At 36.3% G+C, this 13770-nt stretch overlaps 1 protein-coding gene and 2 long non-coding RNA genes across 3 annotated transcripts in view; 2 read left to right on the top strand and 1 right to left on the bottom strand.

The window, feature by feature from the left end:
- Positions 1-13770, top strand: part of MACROD2 (mono-ADP ribosylhydrolase 2) — a 1971474-nt gene that overhangs the window by 189088 nt on the left and 1768616 nt on the right. The window lies entirely within an intron of this gene.
- LOC116595283 lies at positions 3556-10472 on the bottom strand. Its single transcript, XR_004287605.1, has 4 exons — positions 10386-10472; positions 8829-8947; positions 5087-5405; positions 3556-3933 (listed from the first exon to the last, which is right to left on the bottom strand). It is a non-coding gene; the product is annotated as an uncharacterized LOC116595283 (long non-coding RNA).
- The window catches only part of LOC116595285, a 37639-nt gene continuing 32803 nt past the window's right edge, over positions 8935-13770 (top strand). Inside the window, exons 1-2 of the long non-coding RNA XR_004287606.1 lie at positions 8935-10066; positions 10097-10822. This is a non-coding gene — a long non-coding RNA (uncharacterized LOC116595285). The remainder of the gene's footprint in view (positions 10067-10096; positions 10823-13770) is intronic.

Genomic DNA, 13770 nt, shown 5'->3' on the forward strand with positions numbered 1-13770 from the left:
CCTTATATATAGGCTTTGCAAATTTTTCTCTCATTTCATGAAAAGGTTGAATTTTCATTTTGTTGGTGATTTCCTTTTCTCTGCAAAGTCTGTTAACTTGATAGTCACACTTGTTTATTTTTGCTGTTGTTCACTATTTACTACATCTTACTAGAGTATCCATACCATGAGTGTAGATATCTTATGTGTCTATACACAGTGTTTGTAACTGTGGGACACATAGAAGCTCAATAATAGCTTGTTGAGTGAATTTAATGCATTGTTGTGCAGGGATAAGACATAGCATTTTACCTCCTTTATGATGGAGACTTCTTGAAATCATGTCTTGGGTAGCTAGAAATCCCAAAGCTGTCAATTAAAATATCTACCTTAATCTGGAAAAGAAGTATTTCATTCTTTGTAAGTTTTTTCCATGTTCTGAACCACTCTCAGATATTAAAATATCTTCCTTTCATATTCTGCAGAGAAATTCTGTGTAACTAGGAAGTAGATAATTTCTTTTTAGTCTGTTTCTGGAAATAAAGTCAAATTTAATCCCAAAGGAGTGGTATAATTGGTTGCTGTTCATCTGCTCTTGGATGAAACATTATTTTAATTACAGATATGACCAACAATTTAATTCTAACAGTATTTATTGAATGTGTACTGTGTACAAGACAATGCTAGATGCTGGGGGTAGAAACATTGATAATGTCATTAAAGTAAATATATAATGTGTATATAGATATGTTTCTTTAATTTGTAAAATTATGAAAATAAAAAATAAAAACAATTTGAAATACAAAGTTCTGCAGCATAATAATTCAAAGGATCGATTTTACGGTAGAATCCTTTGGTTCAAATTCCACCTCAACTGCTTGCTACCTCTGGGGACTGAGATACACTAGCAGTTTTAAGCATCAGTGGCTTTTGTAAATGATTATAATATTGCTTACCTCATAGAGCTTTTGTGAGGATTTAATTAGAAAATGTATATAAAATTCCTTTGCCCCTACAAAGTAAATGTTTATTATGTTATAACATACACATGTTAGATTTCTGAAACTGTGATTGTGTTTTTCAAGACCTTTTTTCATAACTGCCTGATTTAGATGACTTGCTATTGGATTGTCTCCCACATCACTGGCAAGCCCAACACACAGTGACACACCCTGCCTTTACTAGCCTTTCTCCCCCAGGGTATATAGCTCTATTCCTGATCTTTCTCATGCCCAGCCTAGTGGGGCATGCTAGCTATATTCTGACAGATGTTTTCATTGCTGACTGCTTTACTGGATTTCCATAGGGGTTGTTACCAGATTATAATCCCCATCTTCCCAGGTTCTGTGGGGAAGTAAAGTAAGCATGATGTGAAAACATTCCCTAGTCAAGTAGACACACGTAAATTAGTCCTCACTCAGATAACTGTAACACAGTTTCTTAGATTTCCCTATCCCATCAAAATTTTTGCCATTCCCTTAGTGATCCAAAGATGTGGCAATGTGCCTGTGCTTTTTAACAATTTCAGACCTTAAAGAATACAATGCAAATTGACTATAAAAAACAAAAAATTTTGATAAAGGTAGAGATTTCATGAATTTGACTGAAATGATACTGTAAAGTCTATCAAATCACATGTAAAGTCACTGATAAAGGAGGATTTGGCAGTTTGCAATTGAAACAGAAAATTGGCCAAGGTTATAATCTAATGGTACAATAGAGATTAGAATAGCAAAGGATTAAGAGATCATTTGGAAAGCTGATGAAGCCTTGTAAGCCCTCTTAGATGATATTTATTACTGTCTTTTAGGTGTTAATTGTGAATTGACAGATATTATATCACATTATCATGAAGTAATTTTAGAAAAATCAATAAAAACCTTTAACTGGTTAATTCTTTGATCTAAAGATTATCACAGTTACAATTATAACTAAATTTTGTTAAATGTAACATAAAGAGAGCTTACTTTTATATTTATCCAAATTGTTTTTTCAGGTGAAACCCTTGCTGTAAGTGGATTCAAGTGAACTTTATAGGGACCAAGTAGTCTTAAAGCATTCATTCTGTATCCTTGTTCTTTGTTTCCCTGTGCTTCTTTCCACCTTTGGGACACTTCGGTTAGGATCTCTTCGATTTTGAGGACTGAATAAAGGCAAATACCTATTATCTATTTTCCATATTCTGGGAACTGGCCTCCAGCTGGTCTTTACCCACATTGTGATATAAAGGATTTAGGATGTTCGGGTCCAGACTTTGGTACTTAGCACTAAGCTATGATGGTAGGAATTAATCAAATTGGGTAGCTCATTTTATGGAGTAAGCTTAAAAGGTAGAATAAAACCAGATTATGAAAGACTTTATCAGTCTGAAGGAAATGAACTTTATCCAGCGGGTTAATGTTTCTCAAATTGTGGTACATAGACCACTTGCATCAGTATCACTTGTGAGGGGTGCCTGGGTGGCTCAGTGGGGTAAAGCCTTTGCCTAGGGCTCAGGTCATGGTCCCAGGGTCCTAGGATCGAGCCCCGCATCGAGCCCCATATCGGGCTCTCTGCTCAGCAGGGAGCCTGCTTCCCTCCCTATTTGTGATCTCTCTCTCTGTCAAATAAATAAATAAAATCTTTAAAAAAAAATATCACTTGTGATATATGTTAACAACTCTAATTTTTGCTCCCCATCAATAGGTCAGAATTTCTGGGGCTAACTCTGGGAATATACATTTAAAATATCTTTATGCAATTCTTTGTTAAAAAAAAAAAATGTTTTTCAAGAGCACAGGTGAGTGCGCACATGTGCATATGAATGGGGGGGAAGGGCGGAGGGATAGAAACCCCAGGCTGACTCCTCGATAAGCTTGGAACCTGTCCCTGAGCTTGATCTCAAGACCCATATCATGACTCATGAGATCAGGACCTGAGCTGAAAACAAGTGTTGGTCGCTTAACTGACTGAGTCACCCAGGCATCAGTCTTTATGTGATTCTTGGGTACACTATTGTTTTAGAGTGTTTGATAAACACAGGTACTTTAAATAATATTTCCTGCATTTTTCTTTTTTAATTTTAGGCAATTACAATGTATATTAGAAAACCTTTGTTACAGTCAAAGAACTTTGAAGTAAGGTCATATTTACCTATAATTATAGTTTCATTAATTTTTTGCTGTATCCTCTTTAAGACAATTGAGTATGTTTCATTTGTTAACTCTATCTGTGGAATATTTCAAAATAGCCTAACACTGAATTCCATGCTTTTTCTTATAAAAATAAATTTTCTTCGAAAGTGTTATCTAAATCTTTTCAGTTTCTTGACTTGGAGTCTTGGAGTCCCTGCTGTCATGCAACATTGAAATAACAACATTGTTTTCACCCATTAAAATACCACTGCAAGATATTGTGAATCGGCTCATTTGTCTTACATTTTTTTTTTTCTAACAAATAAGGCAGTGTTTTGAGTTATGCCAGATGTACAAATGAGAGATTTGAGTGCACTTGTAGAATTTAAATTGAAATGCTAATGAGATTCTGACAGGCAGAAAAAACAACACAGCCCACATTTTCATCTGCTTTATTAAAGTCATTATTTAACTGGAAAAACACATTATTTAGAGCTATTTATTTATGTGGCATTTGTAATTTAGCTCTTAAATTTTATCCAATTAAAGTGCTTCTCATTCCATTTCACTTAATGTGGTGGATTGTTTTGGGCATTCATCTTTCGCTCTGTTTCATTCAGTTGTAGAGTGGCAGTAACTCAATTGAATGAATGCATCTTTCTCTCTCTCTCTCTCTCTCTCTTTTTTTTTTTTGCTAATGCTTACATGTGCTGCTTCATGCTGTGGTGCTACATTGACATCTTTATTTTTTATTTTCAGTAATTCCATTGAAATTTCATGGTAGATTATCACACAAGATTGGTTATGGGTATTTCATGCTTTGGTTAGTTCACTAGGATTCCTAAATTGTTAGAGCAAGGAAAATAATAATGTTAAACAAAATCAAACTTTTGAGAAGAAAAATTGATCTCAGAGATAATTGAACATAGGACACTAAACCTTAAAAGTACTTATTTCCACAAAGATAGCCAATGCCTTATGAGAAGTATTGCAAATTTTCAAAACTTTTGATTATCTATTTATACACTTTTTCAATTTTTTGTTTTTTTAATGAAGACTTTTGTGAATTTTTCAGATGTACTCAAATATCTGTATTTTGAACATTAACTTAAAGCAGTTTTTAGGTTTCTTTTACTTATGTTTATCTGTCTACCTCTCAAATGAGGGTAAAATTAGAGTATTTGTGATTATGGAGGTTTAAAACTTCATGTACATATACAAGATCAGTACATTTCGAGGAAAAAGTAGTAGTGCAGAATTTCAAGAATTAGCATGAGGCTGGTTGAGGTCAAACTCATGTTGGAATGCAGACATTCTGGGAGGGTCTAGAAGACAATGTGTCTCCTTGAGAAGGCAACTGCTATGAAGGGAGTGAAATATGTGAGTCCAGAATTGTACAGATGTCATCACGAATGTCAGATCTTCATTTAACTGTATTTTACAACAGGTTTGGGGATTTCGATTGTAAGAATGCTTCAATTATTTCAAATTGCCTGATGATGCTTTTGTGAAAATCTGTAGTAAAACAAACTCTATTAGCATAAAAACCATTTTAGTAAATGTTCAATGAATAAAGTCTCTATATTAACTGGAAATTGAACCAGTAACTGTCAATTCCCAGACATTTACATAAAGATTCTCTCAAGGGTGCTCCATTAAGCAGCACTAGGAGATTTTATACACAGAACTATTTATTTATATCTGAAACTTTATAAGAGGAAGACTTCTGATGTGGTAGAAAGGACAGTTAACGGAAAGTCTGAGACAGCTCTGGTTCAGCTACTTTCTCTATAACAATGTGATTTTGTGGTTCTTTTTTTCCCTCTACTCCCATGCCCCAGACTTCAATCTGTGTTATTTACATAGTTATATTTCTAATTATGATTCTTTTATTTACCCTCAAGAAAGTAACATTTAAATAATAATTTAACACTTAAATGTTAAGTGTTTATTTAACATAACATTTAAATGATAAGCCCATCACATCTACATACCTTCTTAACATGGTGTCCAGAATTATTTTTGAAGATGTATATTTGGGGTGAATTTCCTAATTAGTATTCATGATATCTATAGAAAATAGCTTTTGTAAGTGCAGCTAACTTTTGATTATTTATATTAATGTGGGACAGCATGTCTAACCGAAATATATATGAAGTCTTCACTCCTCATTTCATCTTCCAATATGTCTTTGTAAGAAGTGTTTGGAAGGGGTTGCTGAAAAACACTAGTTTCCGTTTCCTCTTCAGCTTGGGCAGAAGACAGCGTTTAGAATCTTTATGTAGTTTTATTTTTACCCACTGCCCCACTTTGCTAAAGGGGAAAAAAAAAAGATTCATTAATGAACCATAGAAATTAACCTCATTTTATCCATTTCCCCCACTCTTCAGTGTCCCATTCTACTCATGCCCATGCCATCCTCAACTAAGTTTACATCTCTGTGCATATTATTTTATGTACATACCCCAGCTTTTGTGCCTCCATACCTTTACTCATGTTCTTATTTTCTTTTTTTTTACTCCTGTGGCCCTCAAATATACTTTTGGCTAACTCCTACTCATCCTGTAAAGCCTAGTCTTCCAGTCCTCGATATTTTTCTTAAGCACGTGAGCCTTATTGTCTAACCGATTGATTCTAGATTCTGGTGCTACAATTTGATAACTCTCTGATCCTGAGAAAAGTATCATAGCCACTCTGATCCTCAGTCTCCTCATTTGTAAAATATGAACAATACCCAAATCTCAGGATTGAGATTTTAATTATTAATTCTGATTTTTGATAAACATTCAAGTAGTAATAAAACATAAAAACCTTGTCCTCCTAGAACTTACATTTTGGTGGAGATAGACAGGTAAATAAATAAAAAACAAAATACATAGTATGAGAAGTAGCGCTGAGAGGAAGGGTAGAGGATGCAGAAAGTGAAGGAAGAATGAGGTTTCAATTTTAAATAGGCTAGCTTGAAAAGGGCTTGTTGTGAAGATGGCATTTGAAAAGGGACTGAATAAAGCCTAGGATATTTGAAGAAAGATGATTCCAGGCAGAGGGAACTATAGGTGAGAAGTCCCTGATAGGAGTGGGTGAATGGCATATTCTAAGAGCAACAAATAGATAAGTTGGCTATTTCAGAGTGAAAATGAGTGCAGAGAGAACAAGGCTAGATCATTCAGGGTCTTTTTAGGTCAATTTTTGTAAGGACTTTGTCTCTAAATGAGATGGGGAGTCATGTGATCTTATTTGTTACAAGTATTGTCTGGTTTCTGTACAGTTTTGCGGGGGAGCAAATGCAGATATTGAGTGGCTGGTGAATATATCAGATGAGAGCTATACAAACTAAGTCCCCCAGAGTGTCTGACCTATAGTAGACATTCTGTAATTGTTATATGCCCTCCCTCTCACTTCCCTATACTGATGTGTCTGGTTAGAAGTTATTTCTTGTTGTTTGTAATTCTCTATTTAGGCACACATTTTTAAACTAAGAGTTTTTTGTGTGTTTTTCTTATTTCTTCTCCTAGCCTAAGCATTTCTTGAGGGAAGTTTCCTTTTTTTCTTCATTTTTTAAAAATTTAAATTCAGTTAACCAGCATATAATAATACATCATTAGTTTTTGATGTAATGTTCAATGATTCATTAGTTAAGGACAATTTCTTCACTCAATTTTAGTTATCTTTATGTACATCCCCTAGAGACCAGTACAGGACATTATATACAACTATTATTAAAAATATTTTGATAGAATGAAAAAAACTTATGAATATATCCATATGTTTTTTGGAAAAACTTACAGCAGAATGTTTTGCTGGGCCATTGGCAAGACAGGTTGGTGAGAGTGACAAACCTATGGAGATTTAGGTATAGGGAAGAAGTATGCCCCGTACATGTCAGTCTGATGTGGTGTGTTTGCAAAAAATGAAGCGGTAAATACTTTGGCTCCTATCTTGGTAGAGGGTTAGATAAGTAACAGGTTGAAAGTATGTTTGGGATCTGATAAGCAATAGCATCCAAGAGAAAACAGCAAGTGTGGAGGACAGGGAAGTAATAGCTCAGGAAACACATTGTTGTTTATCTTGGATATATTAGCAAGAATGATTTATTTTTAGTAAGTAGGGTAGATGTGGGAAGAGACATTGATACTGTCTTGTGAGAGCTGTTAGGACAGGTCCAGCTAGGCATGCTGTCTAGGGACTTTGGCCATCTTCATTTGTGATTCATGCAGATGTGTGGCTTTGGGGTCTGAGGTGGTATAGTGGAGTGTTTGGTGATCAGTATCAGTAGGAAGGTGTTACCACCCATAGGATTTGGTGATCAAAGGGAGGAAGTAGTGTTATCAGAGCCAAGTGAGAACTTGAGTTCTGGAGGAGAAGCTAGAGTCATACTTGTAGGAAAATGCAGGCAGAGGTGTTTAAATACAGTTGGAAAATGCAGGCAGAGGCGTTTAAATGGGCTGTTGGCTGACCTCTGGGGCATCTTTCTACGTATAGGAAGTTTTTAGCCTTTGCAGGGGTATTGAGCTTGAACTGGCAAATTATCAGACTGGGGGCTTAGGATGGTGCTGTATCCTTTTGGATTCTTGTTTCCATATGTAGTTGAATACCCAGCTAAAGTTGCTGAAACAAAAATGGTCCTTGTTGGCTCATCTAAGTGAAAAATCCATGTAGAGTTATTGCGAAACAAACTTGATCCAACTGCTCAAATGATGTCACTGAGGACCTGTCTTCTTTGTAGTTCTCTGTGCTTTGCCTTTCCCAGATCATCCTCATCTGTACAATATTCTCCTGGCACCCTCATTTTGAAGCATTTTAAATACATATCCTCAGTACAATCCTATCTGGTGGAAGAAAGCCTATTGGACTAAAGCCATGTGTCTGTTCCCAGCCATTTATTTGTAGTGAGCTAGGTTATATTGGTAAGCATGAGCCTGAACCTTGTGCTTCATCCCAAGTCAGGAATGGAATAAGTTTACCCCAAAACTTGTTGGTTCTGTGGGATGAGAGTAGATACCTCAAATGAAAGTTAGCGTACTGGAGCATAACCAATAACACGGAGGATATGGGGAAATGGAGAGGAGAAGGGAGTTGAGGGAAATTGGAGGGGGAGATGAACCATGAGAGACTGTGGACTCTGAAAAACAACCTGAGGGTTTTGAAGGGGTAGGGGGTGGGAGGTTGGGGGAGCCAGGTGGTGGGTATTAAGGAGGGCATGCATTGCATGGAGCACTGGGTGTGGTGCAAAAAACAATGAATTCTGTTACGCTGAAAAGAAATAAAAAAAAATAGTAATAATAAATAAATAAATAAACAAACAAACAAATACAAGATAACAAATTAAAAAAAAAAAAAGAAAGCATACTTTTATTAAGCAATGTGTGGGTTGGTATGTGGTTTCAGACCCACCAAATTCAGATGACTACTACCAAGATTATATTGTCAGGGTCCTAGAAGGAAACTCCTGCTTACCTACAATGGTTTAAATGAAGAGACTTGAAGGAAGGGACTACTTACTGAGGTATAAGTAGGGTTAAGTGTACAAACAATGGCTGATATGGTTCCTTTTGATCAGTATCAGTAGGAAGGTATTACCACCCATAGGATTTGGTGATCAAAGGGAGGAAGTAGTGTTATCAGAGCCAAGTGAGAACTTGAGTTCTGGAGGAGAAGCTAGAGCCATACTTGTAGAGATGTGCAACCAGAGATAGTACATTGAAGCAAAGAGGAAATAGAGAAGAAATATCTCACCTTTTTCTCCTCTCATTCTCTAATCTGTTGGTAGCACTCATTGGCTTAACTGCAAGCCAGACAGGAGAGGAACCTGCATGATGCAATCCTTAAGTTGGTGGGGGGTGGTGGTCAGCCTCCTGGAACACATATAGGGCAAAATATGGATCTTAGTAGGGGCCAAATGGAGACTAACCAGTACAGAGAACAAATCAGAAACTCATTCCAGTAATCGGAAAATATATTGGAAAGGAAGATAAATAAGGGGTAGAAATTTAGGGTCTAAAGTTTCATTATCAGAGGAAGGTCCAAGTAAAAAGGGGCTGATCTTCCTCGTAGAGCATAATGAGAGAATTTAGTGATTATGAAAGGGTGACTGAGCCCTAGGTCAGTCTACTGTAGAGACTTGATTTCAAGCCTTGCCCTTGTTGTGGAATGGATACCTGTTTACTCTTCTTGTTCCACATCATAATTTGCCTGGGGACTGAGGTGTGGCTACTCCTGAAAGATTTGGGACTCAGAAGGTCTGTTGGTCAGTAGCTCAGGACAGGGACAGAAAAAAGGACGCATTGTTACTCATCAAGGAAGAGACCATTACCACATCTGGTTGTCCTGATTCTTTTTTTGTCCTCTCCAGATTGGGATTGGTTCCTGCTTAAGCTGGACTTGAAAACTCTCAAGAGAGTTTAGTCAAATAATTGACTAAGTGAAGTAAAGAAGGGTTGGCTCTACCAGTCTTCATGCAGAGGTCATTATGTGGCCCAGGTGGTAATTAATCCCTGTCACCAACTGCTATGATAAATACCTAAATGATACTGTGTCAAGGGGTTAAAAACAATCTGGATTACAGCAGAAAGCTCAAATTGTGGCTGGCAACAAGATGGCAAACAGAAGTAGCGCAGCACCAACTCCACAGAAGAAGAGGGCAAGTAACAACCTTCCTTAGTCAGCTGGGGCTAAGACAAGAGTGCTCGATGCAAAGTTGGGAACCAGAGGAGGACTGGGCTGAGCATTAAAACTCTTGGCTGAGCCTAAAGTGATTTCAAAGCAGAACAAGGGTGGAACTGTTTAGTAGTGGAAAAGAAAGCTTGGTTTGATGCCTAGAGAGAATTACGTGATGTTTAAAAAAGACCATTATTTATTACAAAATCAAGCAGGGCAAACATATCAGCAAGCTTGAGACAGTCTTTATCTGAGATTTTTAGATCTACAATTCAGGTGAGAGAATATTACCAAGTTCAACCTGCTTATCAACCCTTGTGAAATGAGAGCATAAAAGTGAATGAAAGTATATTCAATCTGCAATGAAAGAGAAATGTAACAGACACAGATCCCACCCCCTCCTACTTTGTGGACTTGAGCCTAAATTTAACTTGAATTCTGTTTAAAAGGAGCTTTTTATTCAGCCTTCTAAAAATGAGAGATTTGCTTATTAATGGGAACTGTGCATTTTATTAAGATGATCTTTATTTTGGACTAGTTGGAGAGTAAGGTGAGAGGGAAGTAGTTGGAAAAAGAGATATAAAAAGAAAAAAAAGCTGTCAAAATTGTTAAAAATACAAAGATAACACAACAAACCCCATATCCATCTGCCTGGGAAACACTTTTCTTTGCCTTATTTTATGTTGCTTTTGAATTGGCTATTCTCTGCCTAGGTGCTTGGACAGCTCCTCCTTCTATCTTCCCCAGCCAGCTTTTGTGCTTCAAAATGCTAGGCACATTTTGGCTCCCCCACCTTCTAACACTGTCATTACTCCCAGTGCCACCCCAGATAGATTTGTCGTATGCAAATCTGTACTTATCACATCATAGTGACATAACTTTGTGATGCAAAGTCTTCTCCACTGTACTGTCAGCCATTGAGGGAATGAGCCAATGAAACAATATGGATTTATACAGCCAGAACAAATAGCTTCAAGGATAGCATAAAAGTATCCTGGTACATATTTCAGTATGACTGAGGCATGATGAGGGCAAAGATACAGCTGGGCTTTTGGAATAACTGCAAGTAGAAGGTGATATGCAGTTGTGACCCTTGTTATCTTTTATTTTTGGCGTCTCTTACTCTTTCTCTGCAGAATGGCTTCCTAAATTTGGAAGATATGATTCCTAACAGCTCTTAAGATATACATGATAAAGGTTTGTCACTTTAGAAAGACTAAATCTTTTAGAAAGACTGAAGATTCTGACTTGACTTTCCTGCTCCCAAAGCGTTGGTTCCTAGAAAATGTCCCAATTTGGGACAGTTGTGCCCTCCTGCTCAATCATCAGCTGTTCCCATTGTCATCTTGTGTGTATGCATGTGTGTGAGGGTAGTTCTTGTAGCCAGATAACATAGTATACGCTGTACACGCAACCTATTAGTCTGCCATGGAATAATTAACATTTTGAGGGCCCTGCTTGCTAGTACTTGTAGCTAACACTAGGCCATACATATTTATGGAAGGGCATGCTAGTGAAGACAGGTGCATTAAACAGTTAAATCAGCTTTGGTTTGGTGTTTGAAATAAGTATCATTATCCTTATTGGAGATTTACTTTCTTTGTGATGTTTTCTGTTGGCATTAAGATGGCATTAAGATCCATTCTTTACATTTTTTAAGCATAAACTGACAGGAGCACCAAAACGAGAAAGGTAGCCTGGATAATTAAAAAAAAAAGTTGACTTGGGAGCAAAAATATGCTGTGGTTAATTGATAAAGTAAAGATGTTGCTGACTAACTGAAAATCTTTTTAGTCTTCCAAAAGGTATTATTATGATCTTATAAGTGAATTTTTAAACACTTTCAAGTGGAAATTTTCTTACCAGCTTACTGTGTGGCTCTCAGGGATGACTGACTTTAAAGTGAAGAAACTGGTATGTTTATCACTCATACCTGGTGAGTAGATGAGTATAGAGCTAGACAGCCTTTTAAAAACATCATGTGTACAACATTAAAACTAGTGTGCATGTATGTAGCTTTTATTCAGTGAATGCTGATCCTAGATGTTAGTCAAATGGGTATGATTTTAGAAGTGACACATATACATTACAAAAAAGAGAGATAGGAAAAATTAGCTTAATTCTTTTTCCCGTTTATAAACGTCACAGGATGGAGAGTAGTGAATGGTGATCTCTGGCCACTGGTCCAATATTCTGCCTACTTTATAACAGCTCTTTCAGGAGCTGGATGTAGATGTGTGTATGTAGGGGGGAAGGAGGAGTGTACTCTGTGATTTAGTTATTAAAGAGGAGACCTCTGGTAACTTGATATTGAATAAGTTTATTGACCTTTCCCCTTTAGATACAAATCCTACAGGAGCCACCAAAGAGGAACAAGGGTGGATTACATGACTAAATCTTGCTTCTAATTTGAATCTGAAGCCAGATACTAAGTTGATGGGCCAATCACATGAATTAGGAGCCAATCCATTATTTCTGTATCAACCACTGGGTTTCTTATAATTCATTTAGGAACTTGATTTTATCATTTTCAGAATCTAAACTCTGGTTATCCATCAAATGGACACAAAACATTAAAAGGAAAGGACCTTTTCCCCCACTCCATGTTAATGCATCTAGCTCATCTATCTTTGTCTATATGTATTATTATATAGTCTGTTGGTGGAGTGTATGTTATTTCTCTTTCTGGTTTGGCAAGAGACAAGAATCAGTCAACCCCTCTCTCTTTCTCTCTGTTTTTTCCCTACTTCTCCTCTCTCTCTCTGCCTCTTTCCTTAAAACATGCTTATCTGTGAGAGTTCATGAAGCCAAAGTGCGCTTTATATATTACCTTTGTAAATGACTTAAAGGAGGATTTGTCTGCAGTGACAGGATCTGCTGACCTCACATATAATTGTTTTTGTTTATACATCTTGAAGCTAAAAGGGGTTTCTTTTGTTATCATTATAATGCTACTTGGGTTTCTTTTCTTTTGCTTTTTTTTTTCCTTCTATTTATAAAAAAAACCGTAGCAATGTTTGACCTTTGGTTGTTACTGAAACTTACAGAAAGTAACTTTGAAAATTAGTTACCATAAATAGAATACAAACAGCTTTTTGCTTCGATAAAATAGATGGCTCTCTTCAGGAACTATTGATTCCAAGTCTGTTAATATTGCAAATCTAACTAAAATAGACATTATCTGTGCTGTAAGCGGGTGAGTGACAAGGGTTCTACACTTAGAGTTTTGCTGGAAAACTTGGAGGGCAGCCAGCTGGGAGCACTGTGATAGTCTTTAAGAAGTTGCAATCTGTAAGAAGTGTTTCAGGAAGAAAAGCTTTCGGTTTAGACTGTTGCATAGTTAACAGTTATTAGCTCCAGAGAACTAATAATTAGCTCTAGTCAATTAAAACAACTTCTCATTTTATACCAAAGTAGATAGCTTGCATAGTTTAAATGCACAGTAAACTCTTAATTTATGCTACCCAATTCCTTATTGGGTAATCTTGCTTGATTTTGTTTTTTGTTTGTTGTTGTTATTGTTGTTTTCCCTGCTGACATTTTGGTGCAGTTCCTTTTGCTGACTGGTTGATATACACCATGTTATTGTCTTACTTTTTCACTTGGCATTCAAGTGTAAGCCTTTTCCGTATTCTTAATTTTGAATGACTGCATATATTTTATAGTGCTATTTACCAGACTGTCTAATTATTTTACATAAATTAATTTGTAAAATAATCTTACAGTTCTATGAGATGGGTACTATTATCCTCACTTTGAAATGGAAAAACAAAAATTGAGATACAGAGAAGGTAAGTGGACTATTGAAGGTTCCAATGTCCTTACATGCAATAAGCAGAATTTGCTTTTGCTTACTTAGCCATTTTCTTTGTATCTACCCATTCTTAGTTTTTAGGTAGTTTCTTATAAATTTAATATTATAAATATCACAAAAACCAAATGTATTAAGGAGGCATTTCCCACATTTTAAAGGGTTTTTTCCTTCAGGTAGTTGCCCAGAAACAGAATAACTTGAACAAAG

This window comes from Mustela erminea, chromosome 7, assembly GCF_009829155.1.
Source record: "Mustela erminea isolate mMusErm1 chromosome 7, mMusErm1.Pri, whole genome shotgun sequence".
NCBI classification, from domain to species: Eukaryota; Metazoa; Chordata; class Mammalia; order Carnivora; family Mustelidae; genus Mustela; species Mustela erminea.